The following is a 19,059-nucleotide window of genomic DNA, read 5'->3' as shown; positions in this document are numbered from 1 at the left end:
AACAGAGATTGTCTTCCTCTGGATCCCCACAGAATCCTCTGTCATTTGGTACTTATTCCACCATATATTATATTTTCATTATCTTAAAATTTGTTCTCTTCCAAAGATGGTAATATTGAAGGAAGGAGCATTCCTCCTATCATTTTTAGTTCCTATAGTGCTTTTTGGAAACACACTCTCAGGACTCTGAGGAAATATTTATTGGTTGGTATTATAATGTCACATCTTTAATAAGCTACTAAGAATAAAATTACCACTGGTAGACCAAAAGATCTACAGGATCAAAGAACATGAGTCTTTTTCACTGCAGATAAGCAAGAGTTTAATCATTTGGAATAGAGTGATTGAGGATTTTAAAGAGTTTTTCAATACTAAACCTTTCAGCATCACTGCAACACAGACATATTCAGGTGTTAGTCCTGGGAAAATGAAATGAAATTCTACAAACATTTATCAAGTGTCTCTGCTAAGGGCAAAATACTCTGACCTCTGGTACTGTGGGGGCAGTCACTCCATGACCTCTCAAAACCCAACACCATGCATTATATCCATCACACTTGGAAAGTATTTTCTAATCTAAACAAATTTAAATTATAATTTAAGCACTTACAGGAGAGAGAATGATTAGATGCAGTTTCATCTCTCAAGGAGCTCTCAATCCAGTATTGGTTTTAAAGATCAAGCAGCCACTCAGTTACTGGGCTTAAAGTAAAGGAAAAATAGTAAAATCCCAGAAGGAAATGGAATTTATCATGATCATATTCAAAGCACAATGGTACATGTATTTATGCAGAGAAATGTATACATAAATTCAAGGGACTCTATAAGATTTTCAACAAATGAAGCTCAAAGTTCCCTGCTGAATACAAAGATTACTCATGTTTTAAAATGAGATTGTTGATGATTCATTCAGTCAATAAATAGAGTGAGTATCTGCATTCATTCATTCATTCATTAAAGAAATATATGAGTACTGGCACTGTGCAGTGTCTCCTTCCATTTGGCCTTAGATCTAACCAGGTGCTCAATCTTAAGAGGTCTTTCAGTCATTGCCCCTTTTGGTGGCATGGGATTGAATAAAAAGTCCTTTCCATTCAGGCCCTTTTCCTCCTTCCAGAGGGAGAACTCTTTGCCATAGATCATTCCATTGAAATTGGATTTAAAGGTAACATACAGCAACCACTTACCAAATTTCCAATTGGAAGCTTGAAACTGGCTACTTTAATTCTCAGCCACAATTCAGTGTGCTCTATTTGCTTTTCTTTAGTCATATTAAATTCTCTCTCAATCACTGTCCTGTAGGCTCCTTCATGTATAAACAATGATACTTTGTGTTGTACTAGTGAACTAGCATAGTGCTCTGTAGCAAGTTATTCAATAAATGTGATTTAAGTTGGTGAAACATTTAATGGAAAACATGGTGCTAAGTATGTTTGTTGTGGTGATGATAGTGTGGGATATAAAGATGCATAAGACATAGTTTTGCCCCCAAAGAATTTTCATTTTAGCCGAGGAGATAAAACACTTTCTCAAATAACTGTAATATAAAGTATGAAGTGATAAGCCACAAAGAAGTGGTACAGAGGAGGTGCTGTGAGAGTTCAGAGGAGGGAGAGATTACTTCCAGCTGTTCAGTGTCCAGTGTTCTGCTCAGGACAGTGAGGATTACAGGAGAAAAGAGACAGAACTTGCTGCAACTGGGTATACAAACTCACTGATGAAAAAGCCAAGCACACAGTTTCTGGTTAAAACCCCAAAAATGCACATGTTAAATCCAAAATGAGTAGCACACTCAGTGCTATGCTGTTCAGGAAAGACAAATTCATGAGTGCAAGAGTGTTTGGAAAAGCCTCTACGGAGGCACTCAGCATTGAGCCTTCAATAACAATCACTCCATTAAAAAGGGGGGTTTCAGGCATAGGATACGACAGTGGCAACATCTCAGAAAGGAAAGTGAGAAAAGAAGATGCTATGCAGTTGCCCCTCTTTGTAAAAATCAGCCATCTGGATCTTGCTGTATGGTTCATCGGTTCCCTCCAATGAGTCCTAAACAGAGAGGGACAAGGACAGTGCATGAAACCTCACACAGTATAAATAACAGAGAGGGGTTGAGGTGCTCTGTTTGTGGACAGATATCCGTGGATGCCTTTAGGATTCTATTTAGCTGGGGAATCTGGTGGTTTCCCTCTGTTCCCTTGATCTTGTTATCTCATATAAATCTGTTAAAAGCATCTTCCCATATTTTAACTCACTTCTGACATCTAACCTTTGCACCAGATAATTGACTTATTATGCTCAGTGTTTATGAAATTGTAAGGATCTTTTTAATTAAAGACTAAAAAGTGCTATAAAAATTGTGAGAAAAAAATTGGCCACATATACTAAGTTAACGTGCATCAAGAAAAATTCATGGTATTCCTATTCCATCTTTTGGAAAATAGATAAAAGGTAGCTTTATCTCTATTTCTTGTTATTCTCATTGCCAGTTGGTGATGAGGTACACCTGAAACTTCACATTTTGCTCATTACAGCTCCCAGAGGATAATCCCTCACATTCTCAGAATGTTCTTCTTACTGAAACGGGATCAGGCACTTCTCCTCGATCTATCTTTGGCTCCTATTTTGAATAGCTTCAAGATATAGACTAAATGCTTTTTTCTTCTATTTCATGTTTTGTCATTGAGATATTTACAAAACCAGAGTTCTTATTAATTAGTTTAATAATTTTATGTTCATATATGACTTACTTATATTTTTTAAAATAATTTTTGTTCTTAGTAAAATCATGTCATATTTTGTTTTGAATGAATATTAAGACATAAAAGTAATGTGGTGGGAAAACAATAGAACATAATCAACTATTAAGCATACCACAATAAATAATGTGAACATAAAAGGACTACAGAAGTAATTTTATCTACAACAAGTCATAAGTATCAACTAGGGTAAAGCTATCTGCAGGAATGATGTAGTAAAAATATATCTGACAAATTATTGAATAAGCAGTGCATATGAACTCTACTCTAGAATTCTGTTATAACAATTTGAAAGGATTTTCAAAAACCATTATGTATAATATATAAAGAAAGTGAAAGCTCCTAAGTTTGTTTTGAAAAGCTTCTTGTCATTTGCTTATTTCATCAGAAAAATCAGACAGCCATAAGATTTTCATAATGGGTTCCTTAATTGCACTTAATACGACTAACTATACACAGAAGACATATAACATCCATGTATTTATACCAAAAGTATCATGAAAACTGTAGTGTGCATTAAAATCATGCAGGGTCTACTTTTGTTTTGTAAAATTGTAGAAAAATTGTAAATAGCAAGGGTGACCTCCAGTGTGCAATAGGTTTATGCCATTGCATTTTTTTTCAGTAACAGAAATGTCATTGGCCTATTCCAATTCTCTAAGAGTATTAAAGATAAGGAGAAAGGGAATTTTCTAGGTTAAAATGGGTTTGTCAGTTCAAAGCAATTGCTTTGTTTTGTTTTTGGATTTTTGTTTTTTGGGTTTTTTTTTGTTGTTGTTGTTCTTTTTGAAGCTTATGGTATTGCTTGGAACCTTAAAACATAAAAGAGCAGGGGGAAGAATCTGTGACTAATAAAAGTTAGAAAACTGTATTTCTTATATATGGTCTTGTTCAAACCTACATTCATTAAAGCTTTGAAGAATAAGCTGAATTTATATTTTTAAAATGAAAATTCAAACAGGACATTCTTTAAATGTCTCATACTGCCACGCAAATAGCAAAACTACCTGACATAATTTCTTTACAAAAATACTGACACTTACACCAAATAACAAACTAACACCACCAAAAAATCAAACTTAAAAAGCTTTTTAGAAAGTCTCTAAGATCAAAAGCTTTTCACTGTAGATAAAATTTCTTTTTATGAAAAGCTAATGGCTTGCCACATTGTATAATATAATTTCTATTTGTCTCTAATCTCAACACAATAAAACTATTCACACGAAAAGAAAAAGCATGATGCTCTCCTTACGAGCCAATCCAACATCACTCACTTCATCTTTCACTCTGCAGATAATACAAATCATCTAAAACTACCAGGGAGTTTTTATTTGCAGATTTTGTTTTTATTTCTTTACTTGGTAAATAACCTAAACTTTGGGGGAAATGAAGTTTCTTTTCAAAAGATTTTGTTAGTAAAACCTCAAGTTCTGCCTTAGCTAGCAAGACCACACAAAAGATCTAATTATATGGGTGCCCACCAGAGCTCCAGAGCTCCTGCCTGTCAGAGTCAGTGTCACTCTCTCCATTAGGCACATCTACTTTCAAAGGTCTATGCTGTGGACGTTAAAAATTCGCTCCAGGCTGACTCTTGGCATAAAAGGTATAAGGCTGAGAATGAATTGCTTTTTATGAATATTCATAACAATCAGTGTGGACTTCTCAAGTTCTTACACAGGGAAAAGTATAAATAACTGCATGTGATATAGTTTGTTTATCCAGTTTATAATATACATGGTGTGTGTGTGTGTGTGTGCATAAAATGTTTGTTACTAATAGCATATAATTAATGAATTAATTTAAAATTCACATTGGTGGTAATATGTTCTAATTTTAATAAATTATAGCTTATGAAATTCCCAAGTATGAGATAATCTTAGAAACGAGTATTATTCCTTTGGACTTGTTATGATCTCTCATGTCAAGAGTCTGTGCGCTACCTGCTAAGAAATGCCTGAGCAGGCCCTGAAATGATGGACCCTAATGGCTCCAAAGGAGCCATTGTTGTCTATTGTGTCAATATTTTGCGTTCTAAAGATGATCCACAGAAGACTTCTCAAGCACGCTTTTGCATATCAGACAGCAATGATGACTCAATCTATTATGTCAATAATATGGTGTAAAAAAACTCATTCTCTTGAATTCACACAATTACAGTCATCGGCATGTTTTGTCAATGATCTGCTTAGAACATTCTTTGAGCACCCTCAGAAGATAGCATCTTTCAAATTTAACTATATCTTTTCATTCTAAAAATTTGTTTTTCAATGTTATTTTAAATGTGGCAAATTAATACCATAAAAAGGTTTAGAGCAAAAATTAAATTCACCTGGTCAAATTATTCTCACAAACTCCTCCTAAATCAAATTAGATTCTGAAGGGTCCCCCAAAACATTTTTGATAACTCTGTAAATAAAGAAAATATTCTTTACTTTCTTTCCTGAAGGACACGAATCAAAATTATCAACACAGCTTGTAGCTACCACAGGGGGCTCAACATTGAAAATACATAAGTATACATTACATTCTACATTTTCTAATCAAAGGAGGAAAAATTAAGGTCTGGTATCAGATTCTATGTTTATTTTCGAAGTTATATAATAAATATAAATTTTGGAACAAATGGCTTGTTAAAATGTATTAGGAGTCTACTTTGAGACATCAATCTTGGAATGTTCATTATATCTTTAAATACTGGTAATTGTTAAGTGGTACTTAAGAACACAGAGGGTATCTGTAAAGCAATATGTGAGCAAGAAAAGGTGTGATAATGTATTGAGTTAGAGTCCAATCCAACTGCTTTCAGAGCTACATCTTAAGACTAGGGAGAAGAGAGTAACTTTTATGGCTCGATATGAATAAATTGACTTATCCTAGTTATTTGTTAAAAACCTGTACTGGCAAAATGCCAGCTATCTTCATGCACAGAGTTAAAGATCAAGAATTTTTTTTAAATAGTGTCAAATGCCATACATTTAAAGCAGGAATTCTAATAAAATGTCTCCTTTTGTAATTTTATACAAATGGATTAAGTATCATCAAGAGTGGATACAGTGTTCTTTTTGTGTATTGATTTTTACGAAATACTTTCTCAGATGTGTCAGACATGCCTAGATTTTTGAATAAGGGAGGTTTCTTTTTTTTTTTTGTATCTTGGCTCTGTTCTTATAAAGCAATGTTTTGGCAAAGTCGGCAAGTTCCTTAAATGAAGATTATTTTCCCCCCTCCTGGGTATCAGGGGACCATTTTAATTCACTCACCAGCTAAACTCTCAAAGGTACTGGTGTATATGGCAACATAGGAGCCAATATCCTAGCTATCAGTTTTCATACAGCCTAGCTGGACCTTTACATTACGGCTGCCCCACATTTATTGTTCTTTCATTGCATCTGTCAGCATTTCCTGACAGCACATTATGGAGCACATGGCTACAAAGTCAGTATCAATCAGTCCACGATCATGCAGATATAAGTAGCAGACTATTGATAATGGGCCTTAAATCAGATCATCATGGTTTAAGCATAAGATTCTTAAAAGGCAGCTATCTCAGGGGAACTTCTACTTGCCTGCACCTGTTATAAACCTTGCAAGACAGTTTCTACTACCTACCACCTTCAACTTCTCTGAAGAAAAAAGAAGGATCTATTAAACACACATACACATATGCTGTAACACATTTCACCATGTACAATGAAGCATGAAAGCAAAGGTGGCAATTAATATAACTTGCTCTATTCCTTCAAAAAATGTACAGAAGCAATATATATCTCTCCTAACACTAATGAACCCAGACTACCAAGCCCCACATACACCTCACATGGATAACAGCAGTTTTGTTGTGCTTTGGAAATGTCTTACTTCAAAAGCATTTCAACTTGATGTGGCCATTTAACAAGAAAAGTGAGAGAATGCATGGAGTTTAGAGGTATGCTACACCAAACTCAAGGCACCATGTTAAAAACAAAGGCATCTAATTTTTCCCAGACATAAATAATAAAACAAAACAGGAGTTGCATGCAAATTTAGTAACATAAAATTTAAGGTGATAAACAGAATGGAAGCTGGCTTCTTGTTTAGTATTCCTCAGTTATCACCATAATTGCTGCATGTCTGTCATCACTAGCAAAAGAAAAAAGTGTCTTTCTCAGCTGCTCCCCTGCTTGTTTTGTTCGCTGTATTCTTGTAAAGTGGGAGAAAATAAGTGTCATTTAATGAATAGTGCTATTCTTTGTCTGACAGCTTCATATCTGTTAGGTGTAGGAGGCCTACTACTTTCTTTTTCTGATAATGTTTTTGACAGTGTGCTAAATTCCTCCCCCAAAAGGCCGGCGTGTATATTCTGCTAAAAGGGGCTTCATCTCTCCTGAATGGGTGCCCTCTTTTAACCCCCTTCAGCTTCTGTTCTTACATTAATTGAGCTGATCAGATTGAGCATATGAATTTGTCTTTGATGTATTCGTATGTTTAGTTGACGTTGCTCTCTCTCTCATTGGCAGCGGACAGAGCTCTCAGACAAATAGGACTGTTGCCATGGTAACAGGCAATAGCTAGGGATCTCTTGAAAAATATTTTTATTTCAAAATTCAAACTGGAAAATTCTCACTGGATATGGTTCTCAGTTCTAAACGTGTCATATCTAATGATGAATGCAATTAGGAATCCCACCAGTGTTTTAAATAATAAATTAGCCTAATTTTCTAGGCCTGGCATGATGACATACAAATACTAAAAAGGCATCTTCTTTTTTAAAATCCATGACAAAGGACTTATTAATGACTTTTGTTCTTAGGATTTCAAATTAAAACGGATGGTAGGCTAATGATAACGCTTTCTATCTGCTGAAAATCAGAGGCCTAGAGGTAAACTTATTATTTTCTTTAAGAAACCACTTCAAGCTGCTGTAATATTTGGTTATTTCATTTTTTAAAAAGCGGGTGTAGAAATCCTTCTATAAATGTTGACTGCTATAGCAGTTGGTAAATCTCAGTGGATAAAAAATGCCCATAGCCATTTTTAATTACTGAGCATGAGAAAAAGGGATGGATGGTGAGCCTAAGTTTTATAGTCCACTATCATCTTACAATAGCTTTCAAATTCTTAGTATGTTAGTCGAAATACAAGGAAAAAATAAAAATAAGTACTTCATTATGTGACATAAATTGTAGTTATTTTTAAAACTTAATTTATTCATGACTATACAATTCCAGTTATATTAATTATTATTTCCCCCAGTCATACCATGTGGGGCTTAGAGAACAATGAAAATTACTGTACAGTTTGATAGCTTCAAGGATCTGCCATAATGTGTAATCGCATTACAAAGAGGGCTACTAGAAACAAACCAAATTTTTCTATTCCTTAAACTTTGTTTTTAGCATTGTTCAGCTCTTTGTATCTGTTGTTCACGGTGTTATGTGTCAGAATGCGGAACTTAACTTTTTGATATTAACTGGCAAGGGTGCTACTTCCTTTAATTTTGAGTTAAGCCAGTCACAATAATAAAATCAAGCAAATCCATGTGTATTTTGGGTTTGTTTGAAGGAAATGGATCTTACTCAAATTTTAGAATGTCAGCATACAAAATAATGAACAACGAGGTTAAATTAAATCCAAATGGTAATGAGTGTCTGTAGTACACGCCATCTCGTGTTATATATGGCTTTTACATTTATATATTTTTAAAAAGTTTGTGTTTAAAGCAAAAAGATAGAAAAAAAGTTAAACCTAAGACATTAATAGTTATGAATTTCTATACTTTTACTATTACTTTAAATAAAAATTTTATTACTATGGCCTAAATAAAATATGAGTATTAAAAGTTTTATTCTATATTATACTACTAAACCACCTGAAATATTACTTTTTTCCTCAAAAACTGAAGTACAATATTTTCTATAATACCAAAAAAAAAAACCTTATATGAAACACTGCAGGGGACTAGCAAAGAACATCTTAGCTTCTACTGGTAAGTGAACATGTCTCCCTTTAACTATATTTCCAATCTATTTCATCAAAAATCCACAGTGAAGACAGTAAATCCAAATCTACTTCAGAGTTCACATTGATGGCTGTGGCCTCCTAAAGCTCTCTGGAAGGGGAGGACATACCTAGGAGGTCCAGGCAGGAACCTCACCCCATCTGGCTGTCCTGAGAGTCATATATTAATAGAAACAGTCCACTCTGAATCAGGAGGATGTATCTTCCTCAGTCAGGCTTTAGTTGTTCATCTGAGTTGGGGCAGTATGCTTTTGCGTCCTTTCAGAGTGATTAAATGCAATTTTAAAAAGTTTATTTTATTGTTTTTTTAATTACAAAGGTAATTCATACTTACGCACAAAAACCAAAAAATATTGAAAGTGTCCCTTTATCTCCAAAGCTAACCACCCTGTATTAAAAGAACCACCAGCAATTGGTTATACATCCTTTCAGACCTCTAATCAAAACCATTTTTGAAAGTACAGGATTTCATTTACCTTCCACTTTATGACTCTTGATGACAAGTGATATGAGAAAGAGGGAAAGGAAAGCAGGAGTGTCTTTGTTTCTTTTTCCTGTGCCTAAACTAGACAGTAAGATATGAGAAAGAACACTCACGTTTCACTTCTCACTTATCAATAGTCACAACCCTCAAGTGGGAAGGGAGTGTGAATCCAGGTGGTTTCTTTCCCACCACTGTAAAAATCATCTAAGTGCCTAGAAGTCACAACCCTCAATATATTACTGGTCTTCCAAGGTCTGAGCCATTTCCCTGATGGAAATAACTATCCATAAGTGATGTTACATACGACTCACCAGAGTACCATATTACCATGCTGAGTTGGAAAAAGAAAGCCCTGCCTTTCAGTGTTTAAAATATTTTGAAAATACAAAGCATGAAGATGCCAGTTTCTTTTCTTGCTCAGCACTGCACAGATCTACTCCAAACACAGAGAGTCTCATTGACTTTGGCGCTGAAGGCTTAAATCAGCTCCATAAGTGTCCAGCAAGCCAAAATGAAAGCTAAACACACATTGTTACTGAAGCCTATGCTGCATTGCACAACTCCAGGGCTATAACTTAAAGACAATTTACCTCAGAAAATATAAGGCAGCACAGGGCAGTGGCAAGAGACTTATATTTGGAATCAGAATGACAGGGTCAGACATTTCTCACTAGCACCCAGACCTTAAGTGACCTCCCTGAGTCATAACGTCTTAATCTATAAAACAGGGATCATAATATCAGCCCTCCTCCTACGGTTATTGTGCAGTGAAAATGAGATAAATACGAATGTGCTTTAAAATATATACAGATTGCATTTAAACCTTATATTGTCTATGTTTTTTAAATGAAAATCAAACCTATTGATTTTATAAATTACATTTTCCATAAAAATCTTCAAATTTATATGAATCAAGTGTGGATAACTAATTTAATCTTACAATGCCTCATGTTAAAATATGAAACATTAATTTTTAAAAACATTACTTTTTTATAAAAATGGTTTGCTTTTTATAAAATATTTAACTTAAAAAACAAATGCCCAATTCTTATATACCATCTTTTTCTGCAATGGAATATGCTTTTAAATTCGTTAATTTAGAAAGTAAAAAGATTAGAGAGAGAATTAGTCAAAGGCAAAAATTAAAGTTCTATAATTCAAAAAGTTAAAATTAATAAAACAATTTAAAAGCAATATAGAATAGTTTATTTCAGTGTAAAATGTCTAGTTTTCACATTTCTGAAAATTTAAATATAGACTCATTAGTAGTTAGTCTATTATAGATTATATATAAGCATTTATAGGTATATGTATGCACATTCTATGATAGATATAAAATTAGGCAAGATGGCTATAAATACACAAAACCATTCTTCAATTGTAGTGGATTATTTTCTGAAATTTTATTAGTAAACTGATTATAAGAAATTGAAATACATTTTCTCATACAAATAATATTAATACGATGAAGTAGGATAAGGCTACTTTAGAAAAAAGCCATCTGACTCGTAATTTACTGTAGAAATTAGTAGCCATATATGGAAAATAATTTCCTGTAGAAAATGCACATCTGTCCTTGCTAAAGCCAGACTGGTTCCACCAATTATTGGAGACTAGGAAAGGGGAGGTGGTACAATGGTCTGAGCTCTGAGAGCACAGAGAACAGATGCAAATTTATTTCCTTTTACAGGAAAGAAACAGACTCAACAGATCAGGAAGAGTAAAGGCTAATACTAAATTTGCTATTTTCTGCTACATAGTAAAAGGTCAATAATTATTAGCCAACATAACGTTACATAGAAGAACTAAGCAGGCTGGGATCTGCAGGAAGTTGGAAGATGTTGAGGAAGTAGGACAGGACCAGGAACGTTGGCATTGTGGCAGCAGCAACAGATAGGAAAAGAGGAGAGCCTGAAGATGGATTTTTTTCTTCATAATACTACCCCTCCTTGTCCCCACAAAGCTTGTCCTGGGTCAGCCCTAAACTAACACCAGGGCAAAGTGAGAAGCACCATGAGAAACCAGTGGGTAAGGAAGATATATTTCTGTAGATGATGGCACCAGGCTTGATATTGATGAGAGATAAAGGGAAAGGAAATAAGTCCAAGTGTGGTGACTGACAAGGATAGGGATGTCTGAAGCCAGGGGCTGGCTGTAAACATTTGTGTTTGAAGTGACAAGTGACTCAAAGGAGACAAATAGTGTCCCTTGATCACTCCCTCTCTCCCTGAGAGCCTCACTTGGCTCTCAGAACACCATATTCTGCTAGTTTTTCTCCTACTCCAGTGACCATTCTCAGTCTCCTAACTGGATCCTCCTCCTTCCAACTTCTAAATGTTGGAGTGCCCTAGGCCCCCAGATCTCAATCCAAGATGATTTTAGTCAGGTCCATCATGGCTTATAAATACCATCTGTATGCTGATTACAGCCCACTAATTCCAACCTCAATCTCTCCTGAGTCCCATATTACTATGTCCATCTCCTACTCTTCCTAGATGTCTTAAAGCCCTATCAAATGTAGTATCTCCAAAAGAGAATTCTTGATTTTTCCCCAAAACTTGATTCTCTCCCAGGTTTCCTTATCTCAATAATCATACGCTCATTCATATAGTTGCTCAGGCCAATAGCCTGGGAGACATCCTTGATTTGTTTCTTTCATATCTCACAATCTATCAGCAATCTTTTGAGTTCTATTTTTCATATTGTTTAACTCAGGATCTTCAAAATAGATGCCAAAGTCCAATTACTTTTTACTATCTCCATCAACCTAATTTCAACTTTTCTATTTCCACTCTTTCTACCTTTAGAGTCTATGCTTCTTATAGCAGTCAGACAGTATTTTTAAAGTATAAGTCAGATTGCATTCCTTCAACTCCAACACCTTCCAAAGACTTGCTATCATACAAAATCAGCCTACCATTCAATCTAGTCTCTGGTTACCTCTCTGACCTCCTCTCCTTTCTCTCTCCCCCTACTCATTTAGCTCCAGTCCTAAGGGTCTTCTTGTTCTTCCTGGACTATGTGAAGCTTGTTTCTGTCTCTGAACAGAATAGCATATGCTGTTCCCTATGCATGATGTGCTTGTCCCCAGAAATTTCCATGGCTTGATCCCTTGGATCACACAAATATTTTCTTACAGATGTCTTCCCTGGTTTTCCCACTTTCAAAAGCACCTACCCTGTATCTGTATGGGCTTTACTTTATAGCTTTTATTACTACCTGACATTATGTTACTTTTTATGGATACATAATGTTTGTACATATTTATGGGGTACATGTGATATTTTGTTACATGCATAGAATATGTAATGATCAAGTTAGGATGTTTAGGGTATCCATTACCTCTTGTATTTATCATTGCTATGTGTTAGGAACATTTCAAGTCCTCTCTTCTAGCTATTTTGAAACATATGATACATTGTTATTAACTATTGTCACCCTACTCTACCTTCGAACACTAGAACTTAAATACTCTAAGTGTATGTTTGTACCCACTGACCAACCTCTCTTCATCCACCCCCCTCACCACCACCCCACACCCCTGCACTTCCCACACCCTTCCCAGCTTCTGGTATGTTATTCTACTCTACGCCTCCTTGACATCAACATCATGTTACATATTTATTCACTGGTTTATTGTCTGCTCTCCATAGAATATAAACTTCATGAAAGTAAGGATTTTATCCAACTTGCTGTCTATCTACCCCTCTACAGCGTAAAATGGTTGTGATCCAAACTAGGTACTCAGTGTATGTATGTTAATTGCTCATTCAGACACTCCAAATCTTTCATGATTTACAATAGAAAAATATTGGTTACTCATATTGACACACATAAATCATGTTTTACAAAAGAAAAATGTTATGTTACATGGACTTTAATCCTTCTTTCAGAATATACTTTGCACAATTTTTTTGGAATAATTTTCTCAACCAGCCTGATTCTTCAAAAGCAGTTAAGACTTTTAAAAGTAAGTACTTTCTGGAATTATGCTACAGGAGAAGGGAAAATGAAAAGGCTGACAAATTCTTTACTCTTATATTTTTAAAATGTGTTCTGAGATTTAAGAAGTAGTTATGTAACTTTTCCTAGTGAGATTTTGTTAAATATTTTACTATTTGACAGTTTGTGTCACAGTTTTTCACTCTGTATCTGGAGTTATGAATCAAACTATAAATGGCCTACTACTATGATCTAAAGTAAAAATGCCAAGGGTAAGGAGTTCATTTATTTTAATGGGTTAAATACCCCAAGGTCATTGGCTACCTTTTGCACAAATACTAAAGCCCTTTGAGAGCTACAAAATTGAGTATTTGATTTTATTTACTTGTCATGTACTCAAAGTGAGTAGCTAACAATAAAATTATCTTTAAATATATAAATACCACTACTAAAATAACTGATATCTATAAAGTGATTACTTTGGGCCAGCTATTATTTGAAGTTTTTTATTTGATAAACCATCTAATCTTTGAAACAACCTTACAAAGTAACTCCATTTTACATATAAGAAAAGCAAGGCACTGAAAGGTAGGCTGTTCAAAATCACACAGCTAGAAGATGGTAGAGCTGAGATATGAGTCTAAGCAAAGCATGTAAACTTAACCACTATGAAATTATATCATTTGCAGCTTGTTCCATGATTCTGCTAGCAAAATGTACATTAGTTAGTAAAACACAGTTTTCATATGCAACAGATTATCATTGATGGGAAGTTTTTCCTCATACTGTACATTGAGGGCAGCAAATCACCCTTTTGTTCTGAAAATGTTGGTCATGGTAAACAGTTTATTAACACATTGCACATCTTCTAGTTTTCTTCCATTCTTTAAAGGTACATTGGTTAAAATCATATTTAACAGAAAATACATTTTAATTAGTGATACTGAAGGTATAGAATTCCTAGAAGAGCAAGACTTTATCATAGAAAATTAAATTACAAATTATTGTGACATAAAATTTTATTTTAAATGTATTCCTTACTCTGAATTCCAAACAAAAGGCATCATACTTTATAAATATTATCTTAAATTGGTTTTTACACAACTTTAATACATTAAAGGCCACACAAAAATTTCAAGAGGCAAGTTAATGATGAATCATGTGTTTTTAGGGTCCTTAAAACTAAATGTTTGTTAGCATTTTATCTGATAGCCAACAACTTTTTGAGGTCATTCTCATTGTAAAGTAGAAACCAAAGAAATTAAAAAATTATTTGGACTTTAAAACTCTTTTTAGCACAGAATAATACAGATGTACTAAGCCACATTAGGCATTGATTTCTTATCCATATACTTTTTAGCAGCTTAAATTTCTGTGCCATGGATATGTTTGTCTTTTTAGGTAAATAACCTAAAAATCAGGGTTTTTTAGGTAAATAACCTAAAAAGACAAATAAATAATAGTTTGCAATAGGGCAAAGGGTCCCCAGACTAAATCAAGGTTACTCATACGTAATCTACCTGCCAAACAGGGCCAACATCCGTTAAACATATAAGCTAATACTTTTTAAAATCACTATAAACATCCTATATGTTAGATTGTTCAACACTCTGCATTCTACAGGCATGCCTTGCACTCCAGCTGTAGCAGTAAAATTACTGAAACTGTAATTCTCTTAATATTTAAATAATATATTAAAATTTAATTTTCAGCACCTGGAAGAATCTGTTTGTGTGCCAGCAAATGAGGTAGCTGGGCCTGGAGCTCCTATACATATGGGACTCAAAAACAACCTATCACAAATAATTACTAAGCTAGAGCAGCTGTAGTCACCACTGTAATAATTTAAAAATCAGGTCAAAGTTGCTAGAATTCTTTTCCATTTTCAAGATACCTTGCACATAAATTCTGTGATGCTTATCCTTTTCTATTTTCCATATTTTATAAATTATTCATTTTTATTGATAATCATAGATTGAGGTGGAAAGGACAGCAAGGGCATTCTGTGAACTTTTTTTTTTTTAAGTTGGTGATGTTAAAAGAAATTAAGCTCCTGATTTCTCGGGTTTTTTAAATGGCTTACGTGAATGTGCCAATGCAAAGGCATATGTATTTGTTACATCTGTTTATGGTAAGGATTACATACTCTGTGAATAAACAAAACTAAGGCCTATTTACTGCTCGATGGATATGGCTTTCGAACACACGTTGTGTGCGTATAATATATGAGTCTAAATAGAGATACACTCACACACATCATTAACAAAATACTCTTTAATGTATCCTCTATGTATTTTTATTTTGTCAAATCATGATGCCATCTGGTTCATGTACAAAAGAAAAATACAAAAATTATAAGTTTTTCATTTATTAAATTTGAACAAATTACTGAGGGATGAGGCTAGTGAAGATTCAAAAACATTTTGTATATTTTCACATCTATGAAAATAAAACATTTTGAAAGGGTGTCTGATACAGAGACAATTCCTAAGTTCACAACCCTATCTGGAACTGGTTACGTGTTATGTCTCTCCAATCTCTCAGCATTCCTTATCTACTTACTGAGAAACAAAAATTCAAGAGAGCAACGGACATTTGGGATTTTTTTTTTCATCACTTTAGTGAGATTTACATTGCTTTTCCCAAAAGCTCCAGACCAAAAAAAAAAAAAAAATTAATTTGAAAAGTGTATTCAGTAAAAGAATGGCAATGGCAAGACACTCCGTTTAAATAGAAACTTTAATTGCTTTGAGTTAATTTTAGATTTCCAATCCGATTCTTGTATATGAAAAAACATCTAAATATCTGTTTTTAGAAAGTGTCTAATGGCATCCTACACCTGATATTTAGAAAGAAAATAAGATATTTTGTTGGAGGGAAAGATGGAGATTAGGGGATAGGGAAAAAAATGTACCAAGAATTTATACCCTATTACCTTCAATCATTTTGATGCAAGTCATTCATACCACCACCATGCTAACAAGACATCCAATTTACTAAACAATGAATACTGAAAATACATTTAAAAGGTACAAATGACTGTCCAAAGAATGACACTGAAAAATATTAAGTAACAGCTCTACCTCAAGATAAGCCTCACCATTAAAGAGTTTTAATGAAGAGAGCCTTCAAAGGCTAAATCAGGAGGCATTGATTAGATTGCCTCCAACTTTGTGTTTTGACACCTTCGTCTTTCGTGGCATTATATTGTCTCTGTGCATCTTACAAAGGAAGCATTTTACTAGGCCCACACAAGAACAGGAGACAGCAATGCTTATAAAAGAGACTGTCAAGGGTGTGAGCCAAAATGGGTCTCATTTGGATTTCAAGTGAAGAAAACTCCTAATGCATTTCATTACAATGTATGCGAACCTCTGAAAAGAAGGATGGATTGGGATTCTCATCCCTATTAATTTATTGAAATGGATTCAGTTTTTTCTTGTATATCAAGAGAGACCATGTGTTTTAAGCAAGGTAACAATATTATAGTTCCAATAACCAAATATGCTATGATTCCGTATGCCCTTCTGTGAGATAAAGAGGATGCAATTTTCTTGATAATTGGGATTTGAGGTTAAAAATAAATCCTACAATAGCATGGCAACAAATAAATATTCTTTGTTACTACCAGTTTTGAAGATATGATCAAGCTGCTACACAACAGAGGAATTGATTCAGTCTTTGTTACCACAGCAGATTTTTTTACCATTTTAAATCCTGTTTTCCCCTTACTACAGTCATTCATATATTGACTTTTTATTTCATTGAGAAATTATGTGCATGATGTAATCAGGATAACAGCAATGAAAGTCAAATTTTTTAAAAGATAATGAAAAGAAAATGAGACAAGGTCACAGCATTTTAAGCACCATATTATAGTCTACCTATATACCTTTATTCATAAGAATCTTCTAGTAAAAGGCATCTATTAGGTAATTCATCATTTAAAAAGGGTACCTATTAGGTAATTTCTGGTTTAAAAAGAAAGCACTTATATTTGGCCGATTCTCCAAATTCATTAAAATGATACCTGCCACTAAAAAAAATTCTGAACCCTAACTACAGAGAAATGCCATGATCTAATGCTCTTAGACATCCCAAATAATTTCATAAATCCACAGGATTACAAATATAAGACATATGCTCTCATTGCTCTTTAACACCATTAACATTTAGAGATGATTGATTATGTTATACCAAAACATTCAGTGAATTCAAAGCTGATCTATTTTTTATGTAAATCATACAACCTGCTAGTCAAATTAAAGGTTAAATATACATAAAGTCTTAGAATAAAATACAGATAATCTTTCACATAGAACATGGACCTATGGTATACTCAAATGTAATAGGACCATGGATTCATACATTGCCTACTAATTAAATCCAGAAAAACAGCAGGAGTATGCCCTCCTTATGTTATTATACATTTAATTCCAAGTGGGAATAATATAGCCACAGCTAAGTAGAATTTAAAATTATGGCTAGAAAACACAATTGAAAATAAATGTACATTTGCAAACTTGAAAAGAACTCTCTATAAAGAAATTCATATTCATCATTTAAATTTTCCCATGGATGTGACTATAAAATAGATGCAGAAATAATACACATAAATCAAATATTCAGCATGTGCACATACATGTTGATGTATGTATCAACACATACATTCTTTAAGCAATAGAAAATATATAAAAATTCTAACAGCAAATCTCAATTAACTTTAGTATATGATTACTTTTATAAGAAAGTTTATACAGTTCCCTGTAATACATACAATAGAGGAATTTTTGATGAATTGTAATTAAATTAGAATGATGCATGCTTCTTATTTTTATCTTGACAGTTCTTGCATTCTCAAGCAGAGAATTACATACAAATATACAGCAGGTTACTTGTTGAATAATGTATTTCAAGTACTTAAAATTACGGAGGGAGTTGCTGAAGATCTACACGTGAATACATATTTTGGCCCTAATTTTCATTACTGCATTTCTTCAACTGAAGGTATTTTATAATATACTTACAAAGCAGTTAATATCAGAGTTTTTTTTCAGAACATAACAAAGGTAATAATACTACCTTTATGATATAAACTTTATGACATTATGAATAAAACTGACAAGTATAAAATTTGATCCATAAAATAAGTGATATACTTATATTAATTCACCTTTTTAAAGATATTATGTGTTGCTCCATTTTTTTGACAAGGCTTCCATTCATACTAGAGACATGTTGAAAAACACTATATTTTCTCTCAATAAGGAAAATCACTTTACCCACTATCATGCTTGTTCTGTCTCAATAAAAAATCAATCATCAAATGCTTGCTTCCAAGTTTTACTTGTTAAACTGCCAATTTATGCATACAGTTTGGCTCAGCAGAAATTCACTCAGCAGCATTTCTTTCATTATTATAATTTTGTACATCTCATAAAATGCTTTAAACTTAGGAGGTAGGGGGAGTTACGAAAGTTTATAAGTGCTTCTACGAAGCATTTAATGTGATAGCTAAAGTATAGTGGTAAGATGTAGTTCCAAACCATCATTTTTAAAGAAAAAGAAAAACTATATCGTTTCTGTGGTTTTTCAAAGTAATAAAGGCCTGATTGATCTCACTGACTAAGGCAATTGAATCGGTTGTCTAAATGGTAGTAACATCAATGTCAGATATGTGGTTATCTTTTCATCTTGGCCCATTCTTGAATGTAAAAATCAGATGTTTGAAGGACATTTCACTGACCTGTTATGGCCTCTGTAACTCTCAGACACAATACTGGTATTCCTTATATAAGTGCCACATTTTGGATAAAACCCGCTTCATCAATGATGCCTTTGCGACATCTGGCGGTCCTTAGGATATAAAAATTACTTTTT

General features: G+C 33.7%; 1 protein-coding gene and 1 long non-coding RNA gene across 3 annotated transcripts in view; one reads left to right on the top strand and one right to left on the bottom strand.

The window, feature by feature from the left end:
• The window catches only part of KIAA0825 (KIAA0825 ortholog), a 462,297-nt gene that overhangs the window by 157,433 nt on the left and 285,805 nt on the right, over nucleotides 1-19,059 (bottom strand). The gene's annotated exons all lie outside the window — the stretch shown is intronic.
• LOC117980229 (uncharacterized) overlaps nucleotides 1-19,059 on the top strand; it is a 237,116-nt gene that overhangs the window by 195,896 nt on the left and 22,161 nt on the right. The window contains exons 7-8 of one of the 2 annotated variants that reach the window (XR_008625326.1): nucleotides 13,131-13,207; nucleotides 18,026-18,186. The exons of the other annotated variant lie outside the window; for it this stretch is intronic. This is a non-coding gene — a long non-coding RNA (uncharacterized LOC117980229). The remainder of the gene's footprint in view (nucleotides 1-13,130; nucleotides 13,208-18,025; nucleotides 18,187-19,059) is intronic. 2 annotated transcript variants of the gene reach the window in all.

This window comes from Pan paniscus, chromosome 4, assembly GCF_029289425.2.
Source record: "Pan paniscus chromosome 4, NHGRI_mPanPan1-v2.0_pri, whole genome shotgun sequence".
Classification (NCBI taxonomy): domain Eukaryota; kingdom Metazoa; phylum Chordata; class Mammalia; order Primates; family Hominidae; genus Pan; species Pan paniscus.
This window is presented reverse-complemented; position numbering and strand designations above follow the sequence as displayed.